This window comes from Trichomycterus rosablanca, chromosome 5 (genome assembly GCF_030014385.1).
Source record: "Trichomycterus rosablanca isolate fTriRos1 chromosome 5, fTriRos1.hap1, whole genome shotgun sequence".
In the NCBI taxonomy this organism is placed as follows: domain Eukaryota; kingdom Metazoa; phylum Chordata; class Actinopteri; order Siluriformes; family Trichomycteridae; genus Trichomycterus; species Trichomycterus rosablanca.
In genome coordinates, this window is record NC_085992.1 from 24624459 (window position 1) to 24648706 (window position 24248).

The 24248-nt window shown below is 40.1% G+C and overlaps 1 protein-coding gene and 1 non-coding gene across 10 annotated transcripts in view; both read right to left on the reverse strand.

The window, feature by feature from the left end:
• Nucleotides 1–24248, reverse strand: part of dst (dystonin) — a 287668-nt gene that overhangs the window by 225975 nt on the left and 37445 nt on the right. The window lies entirely within an intron of this gene.
• LOC134315499 (U1 spliceosomal RNA) lies at nt 17540–17697 on the reverse strand. The gene has a single exon (XR_010012569.1). It is a non-coding gene; the product is annotated as a U1 spliceosomal RNA (small nuclear RNA).

A 24248-nucleotide genomic window follows, 5' to 3' on the forward strand; every position in this document is an offset into this window, starting at 1 on the left:
CACTTTGATTACATTCATGACAGGACAGGTAGTTACTGGTCAAACAAGATTCATCAGTTCAAGCTTATAATGTCAAGCACAGTCATGGACAATTTTGTATCTCCAATTCACCTCACTTGCAAACATGTCTTTTGACTGTGGGAGGAAACCAGAGCTCCCAAAAGAAACCCACAGACACGAGGAGAACATGCAAACTCCACACAAAAAGGAACCAGACCAGTCCATCTGGGAATCGAACACGGGACGTTCTTGCTGTGAGATGACAGTGCCACTCTTTTTAATAGGAGAACTTAAAAAAATAGTAATAGATACTTATGCAAAGTACATTAGACAAAGCAACACACAAAGTCTGAAGCGAGAGAGCAGTTCCCTTTACAAAGAGATGTCCACAGAAAAAGAGAAGCAAAGTCAGAAGAGTTCCCAGCCCTTTTGACTCTTTAATCCAGACATGAGAGTTCAGTTACTGCTGCTCACGTCACTGTTCCTGGCCTAAAATAAAGTCAGACATTACGCAGTGTGACAAGTGCACCCTAGAACCGAAGAACCCACTGCTGAGTAAACGCTAATGTTGCGACCGCACAGTACAAATGTGCTTAATGTCATGGACCCTGTTTTCCAATAATTAAAATTGCCACATTTCACGGCAGTCATTAAATTACACTCATAAATTGAATGACAGAATAAATGGAAGCGACAATACACTGCACAGCCTACCGTAATATTTCTAGAACATCCAGCGATGGTACAAGGCTCTGTCTCAAATTTGAAAATACTCATTCGTGTTTTGACACCCCCTTTCTGTGTCTATAAAATTGGTTGGGAGTTTTCCCAACTCAGTTACCAGAGTAGTGTTTTTAGCAAGACTTCGACATCTTGGACATTTTGACTAAGTGTACATGTCTCATAGTGTACATGGGAAACGACTCATTTCAAGGCTTGAATGAATTAGGTATGGCCTTAAAAATAAATAATATTATAAATAAAACACATTAAAATGAATTAGGAACATGCCTAGATGCAAAATCTGATCAGATCTTGACCCCAGCTTCTTTTTTGTCTGAACACATGCTAACACTCACTCATTTGGCCTTTCAGATCAGGCCTACAGTGGGGCCAAAAAGTATTTAGTCACTGATTGTGCAGGTGCTCCTACTTAGAAAGATGAGAGAGGTCTGTAATTTTCATCATAGGTACACTTCAACTATGAGAGACAAAATGAGAGAAAAAAATCACATTGTAGGATTTTTAAAGAATTTATTTGTAAATTATGGTGGAAAATAAGTATTTGGTCACCCACAAACAAGCAAGATTTCTGGCTCTCACAGACCTGTAACTTCTTCTTTAAGAAGCTCTTCTGTCCTCCACTCGTTACCTGTATTAATGGCACCTGTTTGACCTCGTTATCTGTATAAAAGACACCTGTCCACAGCCTCAAACAGTCAGACTCCAAACTCAACCATGGCCAAGACCAAAGAGCTGTCGAAGGACACCAGGAAGAAAATTGTAGACCTGCACCAGGCTGGGAAGAGTGAATCTACAATAGGCAAGTAGGTTGGTGTGAATAAATCAACTGTGGGAGCAATTGTAAGAAAATGGAAGACATACAAGACCATTGATAATCTCCCTTGGGGTCAAGATCTCATCCCGTGGGGTCAAAACTATCATGAGAACGGTGAGCAAAAATCCCAGAACTACACGGAGGGACCTGATGAATGACCTGCAGAGAGCTGGGACCAAAGTAACAAAGGCTACCATCAGTAACACACTACGCCGAGAGGGACTCAAATCCTGCAGTGCCAGGCGTGTCCCCCTGCTTAAGCCAGTACATGTCCAGGCCCGTCTGAAGTTTGCAAGAGAGCATATGGATGATCCAGAAGAGGATTGGGAGAATATCATGTGGTCAGATGAAACCAAAATGGAACTTTTTGGTAAAAACTCAACTCGTCGTGTTTGGAGGAAGAAGAATGCTGAGTTGCATCCCAAGAACACCATACCTACTGTGAAGCATGGGGGTGGAAACATCATGCTTTGGGGCTGTTTTTCTGCAAAGGGGACAGGACGACTGATCCGTGTTGAGGGAAGAATGAACGGGGCCATGTATCGTGAGATTTTAAGCCAAAACCTCCTTCCATCAGTGAGAGCATTGAAGATGGAACGTGGCTGGGTCTTCCAGCATGACAATGATCCCAAACACACCGCTCGGGCAACGAAGGAGTGGCTCCGTAAAAAGCATTTCAAGGTCCTGGAGTGGCCTAGCCAGTCTCCAGACCTCAACCCCAGAGAAAATTTGTGGAGGGAGTTGAAAGTCCGTGTTGCCCAGCGACAGCCCCAAAACATCACTGCTCTAGAGGAGATCTGCATGGAGGAATGGGCCAAAATACCAGCTACAGTGTGTGCAAACCTGGTGAAGACTTACAGGAAATGTTTGACCTCTGTCATTGCCAACAAAGGTTATGTTACAAAGTATTGAGTTGAACTTTTGTTATTGACCAAATACTTATTTTCCACCATAATTTACAAATAAATTCTTTAAAAATCCTACAATCAGTGGCTGACTAAATACTTTTTGGCCCCACTGTATGTAGAAGCAAGACAGAGCAATTATTCTTTAACCAGCTGAGTTCACACTGTAATCCGTTTAACTTTACCCCTTGTACTGTACCAAAAACAATTTATTTACCTCACTATATGCCCCCTATTTTCAGCTATAACAGTCTCCACTCTCCTGAAAAGGTTTTTCACAGAATTTTGGAGTGTGTCTGTGGCAGTTTGTGCCTATTCAGTCACGAGAGCATAGGTGAGGTAAGGTACTGATGCCAATCCATCCCAAACATGTTCAGTAAAGTTGAGGTCAGGGCTCTGTGCAAGCCACTGGAGTATCTCCACACTAAACTAATCTTTATGTTGCTTTTTTGCTAAATTGTGCACTTATTCTGAACAGGGCCTTCCCCCAAAAAGTTGAAAGCATAAAATTAATTTGATATAATTTTATGAAATTAATTTGTTATATTACTGAGGATACAATAGTTAAATTAGAGGAAAAAGAGAAGATGGCTCTTATTCATTATTTATGTGGAATTTATTATTTAAACGTTTAACTTTTTTTTTTTTTTTTTTTGTTCAAAACACTATATTAAGCATTTATTTCAATTTCTGTTGAACAGCTGTTCAGACAGACAGGAGCGGTTCAGTCCACTACCTGAGAGCTAGTAAAGAGCCCCGGTGCCTATTTTCCTCAAATTCTGATGGGTGGATAAAAACAAGCCAGATCTGAAGCTTGAAGGGTGTGTGGTACAGAACAGGGTTTGATAAGTTCCCTGGGTAGGTAGGGGCTGGACCATTTTTTGGCTTTGTAGACTATCATTGTTTTAAATTGAATGTGGGCAGCTACAGGAAGCCAGTGAGGAGAGCGCAGGAGTGAGGTAATGTGGCAGAGCTTGGGTTGACTGAAAACCAGGCGAGCAACTGTATATATAAGCTCAGTGTTAAGGTAAACCCTATCCAAAATCTGTGAACAGACACGAAGATGGCAGTTCACACATGCCAACCATACAATCTGACAAAAGGATTATTAGACTTAAACAGATCTATCCCATTCTATGAAGAATGGGATAAACTCCCAAATCCTAGTGTGCAAGGCTTGTACACTCATGTATCTATGGAGACTTGCAGTTGTAATTGCTTCCAAATGTCTTCTACAAAGTACTGAATATAGGGTCTAAATACTTAAGTGAAATTTTACTTTTCTGATTTTTACTTAACTAAATCTTTATGACTGTTTATTTAAAGCAAAATGATGGATAAAAATACCAATACTTTTTAAAAGCACTGTATATTTTGGCTACAAGCCTCTGTATAGACAGTGCCTGGCCAAAATGTCAATAAAAGCAGCTCCTTACACCCCCACAGGAAACAAACCTCAAGCAACATCAGTGATTTGTCATCATTATAAGGTATGGAAGAGACATGGAAGACCTCATCATTAATTATCTAGTAAAAACACAGGATATCCCATATTATAGAACATCATAAAAGCACATGTCATCATCTGTAATTAGAAACTGACATGTTGTGTGAGCTGACTAGCTGTTTCCTAATGCAACATGCTGTCAGTCCATATGAAAAAAAGCCAACAACAGAAAATACATGGGAAGAAACAGAAGACAAGACACAACCATGATAGGTTACGTTCTTCTCGCTCCACACTACTGAGACACAGGAAAGACTTGCATGGGAAATATGTACATGAGATGGATCTTCACTGCAGATCCTGAGGCCCTTCAGGCCTGGAGGCTTAAACATATCCACTACCATCACGGCTAAACAGGAAATGTGAGGTGTGGGAGGTCTAAGTAACTGAAACATAATCGGTCCTGCCATTGATTTCTCTAACTAGCCTTCTCAGAATTTCCTTTTATACTCAGCACCTAAGAAATGCTCGAGTTCCGATTCATAATAACGCCCCAGACACGTTGTCTTCACGCTGTAATTTACGTGGTTGTTCCCATTCAAACTTTGGGAAAATGTCCACTAGCACTACATTTTCTGAGCAATTCAAAGGCCATTGGCACGGAAATGGCAGCATTCCAAGTCTGTGCCATTTATTTAACAAAGAATCGTATGCCCAGCACTAATGGCCAACCTCTTTTTCAGCTCTGAATCATTTAAAATTGATTCAAATTCAAATGCATTTCTCTGGTCTTTTGGACTGACCACATTTTTTTTTATCTGTTGCCTCTTCATTGCACTTATGCTTTGAATAAATCGCTGCGAAAGAAGTCAGGCTATTTCAACCAGTAATGTATCAGGTTTTTTTTTATTTGACCATAGGCCCCTGCCTAAATGTCTGCATTTACTTTGGTCTTTAGGCTACTAAGGACACTACTAAGGACATTAGCATTATAATGAAATGCTAATGTTAACCACTCACACACAGTGATTGAACCCTCCACCGCTGACTGAGGATGCTTCTCAACTGACACACGCCCCCTCCGACACGTGCTCAGTACAGACTGCATTTTTCACCTGCACGAGCCCAGTTCACATATACCGATCAGCACTGTGCACGGAGAGCCACACCCTGATCAGCATTATTCCTCAGCCCTGTGCAGGCGCCATCAATCAGCCAGCAGGGGTCGTAATTGCACCATTTATGAGGACCCATGATCCGACTTGCCCCTAACCCTATGAACAACAGCCAATCGTTGTTCATGCAGCCCCCCAGCCCAGCCAGATGGCAGAGCTGAGATTCGATACAATGTATTCGAAATCCCAGCTCTGGTGTGCTAGCGTAGACAACCCTGCTTTAAAATCTGGTAGGATATATTGATCTGTAAGGAGGGGGTAATGCTGGACAGCCTGGCCATTGCAAGGTTGCGTCAGGAACGGCATCTGGTGTAAAAACTGTGCCAAATCAGGTATGCACACCAGATTGATCCTCTGCAGCAACTCCTAATACAGTAGCTGGGTTAAGTACAGGAACAATGGTAGCTAGTAGTTAGTGCTTTGGGCTATCAATTGAAAGGTTGAGAGTTCTAATCCCAGCTCTGCCATATAGCCACCGTTGGGTCCTTGAGCAGGGCCCCTAGCCCTCTCGGCTTGAGGGGCACCAACAATGGCTGACCCTTTGCTCTGACCCCAGCTTCCAGACCAGCTGGGATATGCAAACAAGAATTTTGTTGTACTTTATATCTGTATATGTATATATGCCAAATGAAGGCATTCTATTCTAAGAAAAAAATAAAAATAAAAAAATAAATAAAAAGGGGCGTCTTTGGCGGGTGGCTCATTGAAATTATCATAGGGACAGATGTGGCCTAGTGGTTAAGGTACTGGACTAGTAAGCCAAAGGTCCTTGGTTCAAGCCCCACCACTGCCAGGCTGACACTGTTGGGCCCCTGAGCAAGGCCCTTAACTCTCAATTGCTTAGACTGTATATTGTCACAGTACTGTAAGTCGCTTTGGATAAAAGCGTCTGCTAAATGCTGAAATTGTTAATGTAATGTAAATCATAGGAACCCTGACCTACAATAGGGGTCAAGTCTAAGATCTCTAGTGAAAATGCTTCTAGTTTACGCTTTTCTGAAATTAAATGTGATGCTTTTAATTAATATTGCAAAATATAGCAAAATATTGATGTAAATCTACATGAATTTTAAAACTTCTTGCCCCTTTTGCTGTAACAGCAGTGTGCACTCAGGCTGGCATGTCCTCCCAGCCTGATATCACAATATTCCAAAGATATTTCAAGATCTTCGAGAGAGTGCATAAAGCTTGAAAGTATAGGTCAAGATACTGAGAAGGAAAGACCATGACAGTAAACAGTCAAAAATTAAATGCAGTGGTTTGGCATCCTGTCTGGGGTGTGTTGCTGCACTGCACCCAGTTATTCCGGGGAAACCAGACTTACCATATGACCCTGACCAGAATAAAGTGGTGTTGAAACATGAAAATAAAATCACTGGCACTTCAACACTGCTGAACATTTTTCTTATTTTGGAGGCCTGGGATTGGCTGGGAAAATAACAGGGCAGTGAAGCTCACTGGTTAAGGTACTGGACTGATACTTAGAAGGTCAATGATTGAAGCTCATTCACCAACAAGTTGCCAGTGTTTAGCCCTTAAGCTAAGCACTTAACCTTCAGTTGCTGGGACTGCATTCAGTAGTAATGTAAATGTAAGTCACTTTGAATACAAGCATGAGGTAAATGCTGTAAAGGTAAATGACTAGAAGGCCAGAGATGAGCCTCACCAGATATTTCCAAGCAATTGCTTCAGATCAAGCTTGCGACTTAAATCTCTGACATTTTATCAGGTAGCTTAAAGTGCTTAAAGTGCCATTTGGTAATCAGAACCCCACCCCAACAGCAGATCAGAACACACAGACAAATGTCTGAGACAGACAAGGAGAACGAGTCATTATGCTTCAAGATGTGAACTTTAACTGAGACTGACTTGCAATTTTTGACATGATTTAGGAGATAATCATGCACTAATGCTTAGTACTCTGTACACAGCTCTGAAGACAGGATGAGGATGCCATAGTTTATCCATTACTGGCTCAGCCATTAGTGCTTAGTCACTTAGGGCAAATCCATGCTCTCTATAAAGGTTTGGCAGGACACAACAGAGTAGAGCTGATGGTAGGGCTGCAGCTATCAATTATCTTTGTAATCGAGTATTCTATGGATTGTTCCAGTGATGAATCGAGTAATCGGATAAGAAATACTTTTGCTTTAATAAAGAGCAAAAATAAATACATAAGATAAAATAAGACATCTTTTAAAAAAAACTGCACATTTTATTCTTTGCATACACTGCAGTTTAAAGAGAAAATTTTTGAAATGCAAAAACAAATACATAAAAAAAAAATCAAATTAAAATGAATGCAGGCAACCTGAAACTAAGGCATAAATAATAATAAACAATAATACATGAACATTGCCTCTAATTTGTGCAACTTTCAGAACTAAAAGTTTCAGCTACAGCTCACGCAGAACATAAACCTTTAATGTTTAGTTGGGAGGCTTTGTGGCGTTTGTAGGAGGGTCTGTCAGGATTGGATCTCCTAGATGAGGCAGTGTTTGTGTGCGTGTACATGTGTGTTTGCCTAAGCCTTCAAAAAAGCCTGTGGTGGTGTAATGAAGAAAAGTCAGAGTATCAACACGATGTTCTGACAGTGTGAATGTTGTACTGAGTTTTCGTTTTTTTCAGCTTAAAATGATCTAAAACTTTCTGTGGTCCAATCTCTGTCCAGTCTCCTCTGTTCGGCCCTCGATATTTTCTCTCTCTTCCTATTTTGCAGTCCGCGCTATCAAATCTCGGCTGCGTCCTAAATCGTAGTATTCATTAAACTGCATGCAGAAAGTACCCGGTTTAAGTTTGAGATTTCGGACGCAGCCCTCGGCTTCTTCACGTCACCTGACCACAGCATGAACGCGTTGTGCAAAAGTAAAAGTCATCCGTGCGAAACACCGTGAGCTGTATATAGTTGTATGGATTAAACGATGCCTTGATGCGAAGTAAAAAGTTGTAATAGAGTCTGGAAATGTCGTAGTAGGGGTGTTATTGATTAGCTAATTACCTGAAAATCAACAAATATTTCACGGTTTGGTTAAAAATTTGACCTGGGAGTGCAACACATCTCTCTCACATACAGTAACGATACAGACTGCAGAAGCACTATTTAATTCAGACTCACTGTCTCTCACCCTCAGTAGCTAAGCACTAGTTCTGTTTACAGATGCATCAGTTCTAAGTATGGAGTCTGACTGCAATCTCAGCAGTGGTAGGCTAGCATAACAGACCGCTGTGCCACCCATGCACCATGAGCTGAACATGTCATTTTTATTCATTTTCAACAGCTGATGCTTGATCTGAACTGTGTGTGTTCTGAGTATTGATTTGACTCTCACCTACGCCGTACATGCCTATGAACTAGCAAAGTGTGCAAACACATTGAGACAAAGTGCTGCCATTCATTCATTCATTTGTTCAATCATTCATTCAATATCTGTTCTACCACAGCCAGGAATCAGGGTCATAATGGGTCCGATTTATTGGGCATAAGACAGGAAATGCACGACAGGACACACACACACATTCACAATAGCAATTTTTGGTAGCTCCAATTGACCTGATTTACATACCTTTAGACTTGGTGGAAGAAAACAGAGCACCTGGAAGAATAAAGTGGTTGATGAAAATAAAATAAAATGTTAAATATTTAGTCCACATGTAAATAATAAGACTGTATTTAAAGTTTTGCTGTTGCTCAGCCTCTCTCTCAATTCAAATCACCCATAAGATACTGAAAATGAATTATTTATTAAATTTTTTTAACCATGCTTTATCCTGGTCAGGGTCACAGTGGGTCCGGCTTTCCCAAAATCACTGGGTACAATTGCAGTAACACACCCTGGACAGCACTCAATCCATCTCTGGGCCTCGGCCACCCACCCCACCCTCAGTCTGTATCAATTATGTCTGTATGTAGATGCCCTACTGGGCAACAGAACAGCTGTGGATTCACACCCTTGATGCCAGTTGCTGCGCCACCTAAGCACTGAAAATGAATTTATATGCCATTTTTAAACAACAGCATTAATCGACCAATAATGTCTTCAGTTAATCAATGGCATTCCTAATTTGTTTGTTTGTTTCATCCTTACCATGTGCTTTTGTATAATTAAATGGTCAAGGATTATAGTCATATCGGGCGGCAAGGTGACTCGGTGGGTAGCACTGTCGCCTCACAGCAAGAGGTCCTGGGTTCAATTCCAAGGTGGAGCGGTCTGGGTATTTTCTGTATAGAGTTTGCATGTTCTCCCTGTCTGTGAGAGATAGAAAATTGTCCATGACTGTGTTTGACATTAAACACTTGAACTAATGAATCTTGTGTAACCAGTAATTACCTGTCCTGTCATATAATCTAAGTGTGTAAAACAAGTGTGTTAAAATCCTAATAAATAAATAGATAAATTATAGATATACCATGGAACACCTGTATTTTTGGATGATTTATCACACAGTGAAACCCCCTCTGTGATGCCTGCATCTTCTTCTTCCTCTTCCTTGGCCTTTGTCCCGTTCGGTTGCAGGGTCGGCTCTCGGCGGATCACGATCCGCATTCATTTGGCACAATTTTTACGCCGGATGCCCTTTCTGACACAACCCTCCCTATTTTATCCGGGTTGGGACCGGCACTACAATGCACTGGTTTGTGCATCTAGCGGCCAGGTATCTACAGGACAATTCAGTGTTTCCAATTAGCCTGGTGGCATGTTTTTGGACTGTGGGAGGAAACCGGAGCATCCGGAGGAAACCCACGCGGACACGGGGGGGAACATGCAAACTCCGCACAAAAAGGACCCGGACCGCCCCACCTGAGGATCGAACCCAGGACCTTCTTGCTGTGAGGTGACAGTGCTACCCACTAAGCCACCGTGCCGCCCTCTGTGATGCCTGCATCTAAAACCAGTAAACAGAACTGCTTCTAGGTTTATATAGTTATTTTGATTACAGGGTGAATGTATTGTGAAGTGACCAGGCTGCAACACAATGGTACTTATAATAAGAGGAAACATTGCTTCACAGCCCCCAGCAGCACTGCAGATTTGTCTCACTGGGTGTTTTTTTCCCAGCATTCTCTGTTCATTAAATGGACTAGACTGTCGAGTCAGCCAATAGCTGGCTGATAGGGGGAGGTGGGTGGTGGCATGAGTAACTACATGACCTCATGCATACAAAGCAGAGCTGTCCAGAGCAGAACAGGGAGTGGCCAGTACACTTGACCGAGTCACCATGACGACCAACCAATACATTTAAACACACACAACCACACACACACACAGATATAGAAAAATACACTGTGATATTCAGACACTTCTAATACAACAGCATGTGGGCTTCATATGATCCGTTATCCAAACAATTCAAGCCATGTTGCAACTGTTTCCACAAGTAATCACTTGCAGCTGAGATTTGCAAAAGGGATTTAGAGCTTGTCAACTAGCCAGAGAAATCTGAAAAGCAGCGGCTAGCCTGCAGAGAACACTTGTATTCTTTACTTAGGGCAGAAGAAAAGAAATCAAACAAATAAGCACATCACACTTTCTGGACTGATCACACTGACACAATGATTCCGGGATAAATCTTTTAAATAATATCGATCCAGCTGCCATTAGCTAAACGGAGCAAATCCAGTTGTGATGATTTCATGCAATAAACAGCTGCTGGTCGCCACTATGGGAAATGACATCAGTGTTGCTAAGTATCTATGAACCCACATCTGAAAATAAATCTCTGCCACAGCAAAGTCGTTTTGCTTTCTACATTTTCCAGGGTTATTTTCAGCCCATTTTATGCAGCAATTTATTTATTTATTTATCCATTTATTTTCACTTTATCTGATCAGAGTCAAAAGTCTTGGGCGTTCGGCCGGTGCAAGTGGTAAAACAAGTCGACTTGATTCGACTTTGTCTGAAGGCATGGCCAAACAGCCTAGTCATTGGGAGGTGCATTATCAGTGCATTCTCAGATTATATCCATCAGAGTCTTGGTGGGTCTGTCACACCTTGGACAAAGCATTGAAGTGCAACACAAATTCAACCACTTATGCCAAGTTCACACTACACGACTTTCCAAGTCGTCAGGTCGCTGTACAGTTCACACTACACAACTGGATCTCTTGTAATCGGGAGTCTTTCAAGTCGGTGTGGCTTTCACACTACACGACTGATCGGCGATAGGGCGTTTTACACTACACCATCTATCACCAACTGGAATCGCAGGTGAGCTTCTCTGGTCTCCCAAACTACGTTTTTTCACAAAAACAAACGCGAGAAGTGACGAAAGGTTTAATGAGCATCCAAAACTGCACGTCAAGAAGTAGCGAGTGATCAAAGTTTGTGCGCTGATGTGCAGCATAAAATTAGAGAGAAAAAATAAATGAATCTGAGTGGATTTGGCTACGCGACCAGCTTGGATTGTTCTACAGTATAGTGAGTTGGAGATTAAATAATTATTTGCAATGCAATGTTGGTGTTATGTTTTGTAGAGAACGATAAGGTCAGAAATACTGTAAAACTTGTGTGTGTCGATGTATTCTGATATAGACTATATTATTCCCCTGTCCCATCTTTTTACACTCCCACCCCGTGTTTCCCCTCACCCCGTATCTTGCGTTCTCATTGGCTGTTCGACACAGTACTCATTGCCAGTCGGCCGACTCATATCCAGATATTTGACATGCTAGATATATAACTTCAGTCTACTAAACAACTCGAACCAGTTGTTGAGTAGTTCACACATAGCGATTGAGAGCGGCGTTTTGATCGCGAACGCTGAGTTGCTCTCGAGCCAGCAAATCTAGCGCCAACCAGTCGGCATGCGAAAAGCAGGGCAAAAGTCGTGTAGTGTGTTTGTTTGTTTGTTTATTAGGATTTTAACGTCATGTTTTATACTTTTGGTAATATTCATGACAGGAAACGGTAGTTTATCTTCACACAAGGTTCATCAGTTCACAAGGTTATATCGAACACACTAATGGACAAATTAGTGTCTCCAATTTACCACACGCAGACACGGGGAGAACATGCAAACTCCACACAGAAAGGACCCAGACCGCCCCACCTGGGGATTTGTGTACTGTGAACTAGGCATTACTCTCACTCTCATATATGTTATCAGAAGGTTGCTGGTTCAAGCCCCACCACCACCAGGTCGCCACTGTTGGGCCCCTCAAGTAAGGTCCTTAACCCTTGTGTTCAGTCATAATTGCAAGTCACTTTGAATAAAAGCGTCTTCTAAATGCCGTACATGTAATGTAAATGTAGAAGTCATTTAAGTATCTCTTGGGTTACAAAACACACCTCGTTGGGACATAGGGAAAACATTCCAAACTCTTTACAGATGGATGAAAGGGCTGGGAAAAGGAACATTTGGAAAAGTCATCTCTCCATCTTTACTGTAATTTGGGATTAAAGACGTGAATGGGGAAATAAGTACGCAAAAGAAAATCAGTGGCAGCCTCTTAAACTTTATACTCTCTTAATCATCCACGACTGCTCCACAAACCTTTTTAAAACTCACTACAGGCAGTTCTCTGAAGCACTTCTAATGAAGCACAAACTAAGCTTATTGTATAGCCATGTGCATTTCTGCACAGTCATGTACGCCAGTTGGGCAGAAACATTTGTGTCTGCAGCACTGAGGAAGAAAAGCCTCCTTCCTCTCCTCCTTTATCTCACTTTGCTACCTATGCCTATATCCCAGCCCAGAAACACTCCCACCATGCTAAATTAAAACACTTACTGTATATTTACTGTGAAACATTTCTTCAAATGAAATGTCACTAAATAGCAGATCATGTTAAGGATTCAGACCCAGAAGTAAAGTATTTCTCATAACAACACATATTTACCAGGACTGGACTTGATTTCTGTTTTTTACAGAACTGTAAGGTGGCTTTCACGTGACTTTTCAGACATTATAATAAGCAAATTAATAATGTCAGGAAAAAAAATCTGTTTTTTGATTAGCAGGTTTAGTCTGTGCTTCTAATTTACAGTTCGCTACCAACTTCGCATAAAATCTCTGCTCTAAAAGCTGATCTGCTTCTGCTCACAATGTTTATATTCACATTACTGTTCTGAATATACTTGAAAATATATCACACTGTTTTTCAATAAATAATGTATTAAGACATGTTTATATAAAGCTTAGTGACGTGCTAATGCAAATCTTCCTGATTCTATATACCAGTAATAGTAAGTATCCTATTTTAAATGTGAATGTAAAGTAGATATTATTAAACTGTACAATTCACAGCTATAGTTGAAGCCCAATGTTTGTTTCAGATGTGTATTTAATGGCAGTCTTTATATTTTTATGATGATTTCTGCAATTGTTCATTTCTATGACTGGCTCGGTGGGTAGCACTGTCGCCTTAAAGCAGGGGTGTCAAACTCATTTTCACTAAGGGCCACATCAGCATTATTGTGGCCCTCAAAGGGCCGATTGTAACGTATTCTGCTGTGATTGCAGTCTGTTGTTTTTCTTGGAGGCTAAATTCTGCATTTATATTGTCCTCCTTTACCACAGACACGGCCTCATAACACAAGAGACGCACCGTTTTCTCTTCTTAATGCACAAACTTGTTTTCACTTTCTTTAAATTTCCTACTTCTGCTTAATTTTCTTACTTATCTTCTTGTACATTTTGGGATTATGTGTAAATATTTCTTAACATCATCTACGGGCGGGCTGTGTCACTTTGCAGGTCAAAAAATCAGCATGCATTTTGAGAGATGCAGTTAATGTAGGATTTTACGGTGTATTTTAAGACAATTGTTCTGCCCTCACTAATAGTTTATCCCCCTTGCTCAGCTAGACAGACAGACGGACAGGAAAACAGACAGCTCCCTTCAGAATACAGTTGGTTTTATTTGCTTCCCAGCTGTGTGATACACTGTGTGCACCAGAATGAAGTAAAAATACAAACAATAAAAACAATAAAGAACTTAATACAGTACAAGCACACAACTGTAGTCAAGTGTTACATCTGGTACAATATGAGATTTAACCAAACGTAAAACAGCGCTAAGGAGTTAGCATTTTGTGTAAAGATACTAATTGCTATAGTAACGGTAACAATTGTATTTAATTACGGTAAATTTTTAACTAAAACGCTGTGATATACTCACTAAACATTTACTAACAACTGAGAATATAAACGCCACTACTTACAGACAATGATTCTGTATTATATTGCAAGATAATTATTTATATTTATTATTATTGTTTACATTACTACCCGCATTCTTTTGCCGTAAAAGTCACATAGCTTCTCAGCGAAGATCAAAGTTAGTTGCCATGACTACGATGTCACCGGTTGCCGCTTAAAGGCGCAGGTGTCCCATTAAATTATAAGTGCGTCTCTGTAACGACTCGAACCATCACAACAATCGTACAGTCGTTTAAGCTCTCGCGGGCCACATAAAATGACGTGGCGGGCCGTTTGACACCCCTGCCTTACAGCATCTATCTATCTATCTATCTATCTATCTATCTATCTATCTATCTATCTATCTATCTATCTATCTTTTATTTTATTTTCGTTTATGCATTTTCTCCCCTTTTTCTCCCTTTTAGCATGTCCAGTTGCATCATGCTTCCTCTCCACCAATGCCAATCCCTGCTCTGATTGAGGAGACTAAAGCTAACCCACGCCCCCCTCCGACACGTGGGCAGCATGCCGTATGCATCTCATCACCTGCACTTTGACAAGTGCAGTGCAGCTCAGCGTTGTGTACGGATAGACACACCCTGAGAGCACTCCTTTCTCATCTCTGTGCAGGAGCCATCAATCAGCCAGCAGAGGTCATAATTGCACCAGTCATGGGAGAGAGACCCCATCCCGCTTAGTCCCGCCCATATCTGAACAACAGGCCAATCGTTGTTCATGTGGCCGCTCAGCCTTAGACGGCAGGCAGAACTGAGATTCGATACGATGTATTCGAGATCCCAGCTCTGGTTCCAGCGTGCTTTTACCGCTGCACCACCTGAGCAGTCTATCTATCCATCTTTTAATGCCGTGTTTACTATGTCGCCTTACAGCAAGAAGGTCCTGGCTTTAAAAATACGTGTGTATATATACATATAATATATAATATTAAGTTTTCTATGTGAATATATATATCTTTGTTGATGACATATGAAAGTCCTAACACCCCACTTCTCATTCTCACTACTGATCTCCAGTGCCACACCCAGGGACTCTCAGACCTGACTGTACTAACAGCATCAGCTGCACATGAACCGTACACACACCCCATCCTGGCCATCATCAGTGCACTAACATGAACACATACACACATCAACCCTGAACAATCATCTGTCCTGAATTCTGCCATGTTGCTAACAAAAGTGTCTTCTGTCAGTGACATGCACACATACTGCATTTTGTTATAGAAGCTGCTAGCTGTGTGGGCTAACGGTATGGAGCAGACTCAAGTGGGGTGGGAGAATGCAGAGGAGGAGAGGTGGGGCTCTGCAGTGCAACAACACAAAGACAGTGACTGTGCAGAAACACATGCTAAGTGTTAACACATATTGCAAAGTATAACAGCATGGTTTGGAGTTTGTTTCTGCCAAGTATTTTGTATGATGCAGTGTAAAGACAACAAAGATCTAAAATAATACAAGAAATTACCAAAGCATGTAATTAGTTCTCACAATTTAAGTGTGTCAGTTTAGTGTCCTAGGGACAGTGGTAGCCTAGTGGGTAAAGCTTTGGGCTATCAGTCGGAAGATTCACAGTTCAAATCCAGGCTCTGCTATGCAGCCACAGTTGGGCTGCACTGTCCTTGAGCAAGGCCCCTAACCCTGTCAGCTCCAGAGGCGCTCTGTAAAGGCTGACCCTGCGCTCTGACCCCAGCATCCAAAGCTGGGATATGCGGAAAAAGAATTTCCTTGTACGGTACACTAGGGGTGGGCAATATAATATCGTTCACAATAATACCGGTATAGCTGTAAATTCGATATGATTTTTGCCATATCGCGATATTGCTCTCAAGCGCGTAACAGTGAAATAATGGCGACCAATGCAGAGAGTAGTACCGGAGTTAGCACTGAGGACGAACTAGTCCCTAAAAGCGGAGCTACATCACTAGTGTGGAAATTTTTCGGATACAGAAGGTCAGACTACAAACAAACGACTGTAATTTGCAAAACGTGCAAAAATACTGTGACAACAATAGGCAACACATCAAATTTATTTCACCACCTAAAGCAAAAGCACCCGCGTGAGTACGAGGAGCATCAGTCACTGCTTGAGTCCGAGAATGATGTGAGAACAAAAACTGTGTCAGTGAACGAACATAGAATACACAGGTTACCATTCGCTTTCCTTTGCGTATGAGCATGGAAACTGAATCACTGAGTCAATGAGTCAGAAACGACTCTTTTCAGACAAATTATTCATTGGAAGCGAATCAGAAAACTGTACTCTTATCTATGGTAAACATTCATTCGTTTTGCTCACTCTGTGGGCAAAACAACTCCGGTTCAAGAGATTTAGATGTATAAACCAATCAGAGCTTCCTAATTTACATTTTGGGTGGAATTTCAAGCTCTCTCTTCATTGGTTGCTGTATAACTGACAGATAAGTGAATGAATTACCAGAAAGCATACCAAAGCATTATCAAATATTAAATGTTTGTAAAATGGACAACATAAATGTGATTGTGAGATTCTGCTATTTTGTTTAATATGAATGTTGTCAATATTAATACAAATACAGCCTGTAATAATACAAATCATAAACACTGTAATTAGTCAGAAATTATCAGAACTACAATGTTTTGTGTTTTTAAGAGAATTTATAAACAATATAAGGTAAAATACGGGCAGTGGCCTGCCATTGTACTTTAAGTTTACATGATATCCTATCGTATCACACATCACCACTTCTCAAAAGCATATCGAGATATTAGTTTTTTAGCCATTTCGCCCAGCCCTACTGGAAGTGATGCTTAATTTAATGTACATTTAGTAACATTTGTACCTTAGATTTCCTGAGTGTCTGCAAAACAAAAGTGTTTTTAAAATAAACTTTTTAAAAAAGTGTTCTTATATATCGCGAGTGAATATCGATATCGCAAAAATATACCAAAATATCGTGATATTATTTAAAGGCCATATCGCCCACCCCTACTGTACACATGTGTATCTGTATATATGACAAGTAAGGGCATTCATTTATTTCAACAGAAACTGCAACTTCTATTAGGTGCTGGAAAATATAAATGCCTTTTAACAAAGAAACTGATTAAACAATGGCATATTAACACATACAGGATTTGGCAGACATTTTTATCCAAAGCGACTAACATTTGTGACCGAATACAATCCAAGTAATTGAGAGTTAAGGGTTTTGCTCAAGAGCCCTTGCCTGACAGTGGAAACCTGGCTGTGGTAAGGCTTGAGCCAGGAACTGCCGAGCTACCTCTGCCCTAGCAGTTTCAAACACTTTCATACCCACAACATAAACACAGCCCCCACTATCAGAAAGTGTGCAGTTGAGATTTCTACATTTGGAGAGTCTGCAGGGGTCAGCATACCTGCAGTGCAATGGATGAACCTCACCCTAAGTGAATCACCTTCTTCATCATGGTCTCTCCCCTTCCAGGTAAGTATGCGGTTATTTGTCTCTTATCAGTTAATTATTAACATTCTATTTTAAAGCTTTTAAAAACAGGATGTAAAAAGGCATTCAAGGCTGGAGACAACATGGAGAAATGCATTTGTGACCGAAAACCTTGACAAGGAACAAGTTTTACAAAGTCACTTTGTTTAATCTGTTAGCCACTATACATAACATGTTTTACATTTTTTTATTTACAAAGTTTTAATTATTAAAATTTACCCACGTATACATACACTGATCAGCCATAACATTAAAACCACCTCCTTGTTTCTACACTCACTGTCCATTTTATCAGCTCAACTTACCAAATAGAAGCACTTTGTAGTTCTACAATTACTGACCGTTGTCCATCTATTTCTCGACATACTTTTATAACCTGCTGTCACCCTGTTCTTCAATGGTCAGGACCCCACAAGACCACCACAGAACGAGTATTATTTAGGTGATGGATGATTCTCATCATGATGGTGGTGTGTTAGTGTGTGTTGTGCTGGTATGAGTAGATCAGACACAGCAATGCTGATGGAGTTTTTAAATACAGTGTCCACTCACTGTCCACCCTATTAGACACTCCTACCTAGTTGGTCCACCTTGTAAATGTAAAGTCAGAGACGATCACTCATCTATTGCTGCTGTTTGAGTTGGTCATCTTCTAGACCTTCATCAGTGGTCACAGGACGCTGCCCACGGGGCGCTGTTGGCTGGATATTTTTGGTTGTTGGACTATTCTCAGTCCAGCAGTGACATTTCTGTGTCTTATCCACTCATACCAGCACAACACACACTAACACACCACCAACGTGTCAGTGTCAATGCAGTACTGAGAATGATCCACCACCTAAATAATACCTGCTCTGTAGTGGTCCTAGGAGAGTCCTGACCATTGAAGAACAGGGTGAAAGGGGGCTAACAAAGCATGCAGAGAAACAGATGGACTACAGTCAGTAATTGTAGTACTACAAAGTGATCCTATGTGGTAAGTGGAGCTGATAAAATGGACAGTGTGTGTAGAAACAAGGAGGTGGTTTTAATGTCACAGCTGTTCGGTGTATAATTGTCTAAAAGTAAATGTTCAGAGTGTGTTGTCTGGACAAAATGTGGGTCACCTGAAAAAAGTTTCAAAAACCCTTGAATAAACAGTAACCAAGAATGCAAATTCTGCCACATTTCTTTTAACCAATTACTGATTATCTTAAGTCAGTGGTTAATCGATAACAGACTAGCATATAGCCTCGTATCAAATAGTTTCCTATCAACATGTCTTCATCCTTTATTACATAATTAACAGTGCAACCAAGTAAAAGTGGTAGTAATGTAGAACAGCAAGATGAACAATGTGAGCAGAATAAGTTCAGCTTTCAGAATGTACACTAAGTCAATAGCAAACAGGTCATTATAAGCGCTACTGTGAGTAAACATGCTAATAACAGTATAGAGATGCAGTCAGTATCTAAGACTGCAGTCACTTTTGCACTGGTGGTGCTATTGTTTTCTATGGAATTGGGCAATGCCACTGACCTTAAGCACTACCTTAAGTGTCATGCACTACACAGATTTGCCGCTTCGATGGTTGGTTTTACAGCTTTTAAGTTCAGTCTGATACAAAATGTAAAAAATATTGAAAATAATTCCTGCATTTACTGTGTTTACTCATTGTATTAATTAACTATTAGCCAATTTTAATTCCATTATGCCTTGTTTGTAATTTTTCCAACCAAAACATAAGACAATAGCTAATACATGACATGATTTACTAACACAGTGGGCTAGCTAATAACTGTAAAATTAGCAATTTCTGTTTTAATTTAGTAAGTAAGGGTGCTTGGGTGACACAGCTGTAAAACTAGCCCACCACCGCTGAGATCTTGAGCTATCAAATTCCAGTCTCAGCTCTACTACTGGCCTGCCGGGCACCTACACAGACATGACTGGCTATGTCTGAGGGATGGCAGGCTGAAGGGTTTGCTTATTTCTGCTGCAATTGAGGCATCTGCTGACTGGTGGAGGGTGTCTGTATGGCAATGGTAAATAATGAAGATACGTAACTCTCCATAAGCAATAATGATCCCTGTGATAATAAAACCATCTCATGTAGGTGAAAAGAAGCAGTTGGCAAAACTGCAGGGCATGTGTTTGGTACGGCCTTCATTGATCAGGGTAGGGGTCTGGAGCAGTATATGAGAAAAACATGGGTAATTACATACCATTAGACTGGGAGAAAAGGGTGAAAAAAGGCAGAAATAGAAAATAAAATTGTGTGATAGTTCAAAAAAGGCCAACGTACACTTTAATATCCACTGGAATAAATAACTGAAAAACAAATTATATAACTTTTTTTTTTCCAAAACACTCTTCAGTTCTAAATAAAAACATTAATATGATCATTAGCCTTAGAGGCCTAACAAAAATACTGAATAAATATAACTTTAAAAACAAAACCTTTAGTCACTGGGGAGGAAACAGACAGAAGTGTAGCTTAGCAACTCATCAACACATCCACATGCCTTAAAAACAAAGCTGAATTAAACATTTACAGATGTAAAACAAGTTTGCAGATATTGCCATGTGACTGTAGAGGCCAGAGCAAGCGTTCGATCATTTCCCAAACTCATAACCATCACAGTGTCACAGACCTGTGGCCTTCTTACAGATCAAGAGGCAGAAGGTAAGTACTCAGTTTATGTTCTGATACCAATGGGTACACCCAACTTCAGCATGTACTCACTGGTCATTTTTTGGAATAAATTCCACTTTTTCACCTTTATACAAATTACAAATTAATGAGAGACTAAAGACATGCTTTGAGGAGTAAATGAGCTTTGGTGGCCTGCATAATCATCATTTTAAGTTGAAATGAAAACATCTAGCTTTTTGAAATGTGTCCATATGCACTATTATACAACCCCGAGGCGGAACATCCACACAAACAGCAGATCCATAAGGCCAAACAGTTCCAGTTTTGTTTTGTCACCCGACAGAACTGTCCCAGAACTCTGCAAAATTAATTGTATCTTATAGTACCCAATCTCCATCAATGTTCAAGGTCTTCATAAATCTTCTTATACCCATTGCTGTTTTGGTGCAATAAAATGATCTCTCTCAGCTTGTGTGACTGCTCCTTAGTTTTCACCATGGTTGCAACACGTCTTGAACACTTGTGTCTCTGAGTGGTGTTTATTTAACACATCACAGCTGAAGTGAATTAAGGGTCGTTATTGAGTCTCAAAAGTTTAATCATGCTGTAAACAAAGTTTAGGTCAACACTACTATCTGACACGTATAAGGTTAAAACAAATAGTATTTTATTTGCAATCTAAACTACTGCTTAAATAAACTACTTGAAATGTTTTTCTACTACAGATGTTCTGTAATCTTATGGGTTAACAACAGCAAACTAATGTTTTTAAGGATGGAAACACACACTGATCAGCCATAACATTAAAACCACCTCCTTGTTTCTACACTCACTGTCCATTTTATTACTATTACTGATTGTAGTCGATCTGTTTCTCTGCATGCTTTGTTAGCCTGCTTTCATATTGTTCTTCAATGGTCAGGACTCTCCCAGGACCACTACAGAGTAGGTATTATTTGGGTGGTGGATCATTCTCAGCACTGCAGTGACACTGACATGGTGGTGGTGTGTTAGTGTGTGTTGTGCTGATATGAGTGGATAAGACACATCAAAGCTGTGGGGGCCCTGACCATTGAAAAACAGGGTGAAAGCAGGCTAAAAAGGTATGTAGAGAAACAGATAAACTACAAACAGTAATTGTAGAACTACAAAGTGCTTCTATATGGTAAGTGGGGCTGATAAAATGAACAGTGAGTGTAGAAACAAGGAGGTGGTCATAATGTTATGCCTGATCGGTGTATCTCGCATTTACAAGAAAACACCAGCATAAAGCATTTGACTGACCCTTGGAATGGCATGAAAATGAGATATGGTAAAAAGGGCACATGGTCAATTAGGAAACCTAAATTAGGAAACAAAAATGAACCATTCCCACATTACCAAATCTTAAGCTTTTTGGTGCAGCATTCAGCTGTGCAAAAAGCAACAAAGGGCTGATGTAATTCATCCACCTCACCTGTCACGATGCTTGGCCTGTGAACTCCCAAACATTCAAGACCCTTAAGAAATGTCTATTGAATAAGCACCACAATGGTCACCTTTCGTTTTTGGACTTATAAATGTACATTTGTCTTAATCTCCTCCACTTTAATCTCCTCCTGAGCAAAAGAGTTAAGCATTACTCATGCACTTCTGCATAATCAGTTAAAACATCTTTTTACATAGATGAGATGCCCAAACACTCTTGCTTTTAGTATGTAGTAACAAGAAGAACACAGATTTCTGTTAAAATGACCGAAGTTCTCTTATTCTTCACAAAACATAAACAAAATAGGTCTTAAGAGACAAAGAAAAAAAAACTGGATAAAGCTCTTTTGTATAAAGAACAGCTGTTAATGTATTTCCCTGCAGCACTGGACAAGAACTTAGGGAATTTTTAAGCCTCTAGGCATTTCTGTCATAGCCATTGTGTATAGTTTGTGGTGGTTTAATGAGTAAAGGAGACTATGCCAACCAGCACATTTCATTATAGTATTATTTTTCTTACCATTGTTATTATTATTACTATTATTATTATTATTGAGAAGAATGTCAATTTTAATCAGTAAACTGGAAAACAACGAAGAAGTCAATGTTAATTGTTCAATTAATACAGTCAGTTAAAAAACGTAATAACGGTAATAACACACGCTAGCACACCAGAGCTGGGATCTAGAATACATCTGCCTGCCGGCTGGGCTGAGCAGCAACATGAACAACGATTGGCCTGTTGTTCATATATTTTACATTTACATTTTCAGCATTTAGCAGACGCTTTTATCCAAAAAAAAAAAGAAGCTATCACTGGCCTTGGTGGGGGTGGGGTATTGAGCCAGATAGGGTCTCTCATGACTGATGCAACTATGACCTCTGCTGGCTGATTTATGATGCCTGCACAGAGACGGGAAAAGAGTGCGGATCAGGGACTGATCTGCAGCTGATCTCGTCTGGTGTAGGTGACAAAATGTGGCTGCTGCCCACGTGTTGGAGGGGACGAGGGTTAGCTTCGTTCTCCTCAATCAGAGCAGGGATCGGCAGTAGTGGAGAGGAAGCATGACGCAATCGGGCAATTGGACGAACTAAAATTTGGGAGAAAAAGGGGAGAAAATGCATAAACAAAATATAAAAAAAATAAAAAAATAAAAAAAACATTACAATTAAATTCATTTTCGACAGCTGATGCTTAATCTGAACATAAAGCAGAGCTACAGATCGCTAAACACACCAGAGCTCAGAGTGCTGCTCACCCTCAGTGTGTGTGTGCCAGTTTCTTTCAAAGAAAGCCCTACCATTCTAATACCAGCAGAAAAAACTATGCACTTACATTGTATAAATCTTGAACAACAGAACTATTATACTATTAAACATTACAATCAAAAGGAAACTGTTGTTTCAGTATGGAGTCTGACTGCATGATGAACTCTGTGTGGATCTGTGTAATGTGATTTTTTGTTTACGAATTAATATGGATATTTTCTACAATATCAAGGTAGAAATCTGTTTACCCACTAACAACACTGATGTTGTCAGAAAAAGATACAGCTTTAAGATACAGACTGCATCAGAACCACCACAACGCTGACCAGGATAAAACGGTGGTAAAACATGAAAGTTCAATTAAATGAATGTTTGGTTAGCGCTTGTACTAATCACCAGCTACTGTATAAAATCTGCTGAACTGGTGTTATGACTTATTCAGTCATGTGTTTTATGTTAATGTGACGTAATATGCGTGTCAGTTATTAGTTAACCGTTGATTAATGGCAGTTGGTTATGGGTTTAAGTTCTTTACAAGTGTGTCAACAAGTACCACACCTACAGTACTCTAATATACTGTACGTCAAACATGCCATATATGTATACAAGAGAGCAGAACTTATCAGTACACAGAAAGTTCAAGGTGACAATTCATCAAACACGAAATGGAGAAACCTTAAATAAACAGAACAACAGAGTTTGGTGAGTTTAAATCCTAGGATGAGGGATTTAGATTTATTATTTTAATTTCCACTGATCTGTGTTGTGATTTTATGGCATGAACAGTGTGAGTCAGTAGGCCTTTGAGATATGACTACAATAAATGCTGATTTTGCTCACTTTATGGATACTAATTAGCATTCCAAAATGAGCCTAAGAGATGTGCATAATCGTTTAAACATCAGCAATATGTTTGTTTATTAATCTTACCCAAAAAAAAAAAAAAAATCTGGCAAAGAAATATTAATTGGCCAATGTGGCTGTAAATAAATAGGTAGTGATTCATTATTGATGCACATCTACTAAAAGGTTCCTAACTATTTCCACCCCAATAAAGGACTTTGCTGTCTACGCTGTCTAATGACTAAATGACCATTAGATGGAAAGTACTAATATGGTACAGCTAAGACGGTGACAAATACTTTTGCAACATATGAATGAGTCTACTAA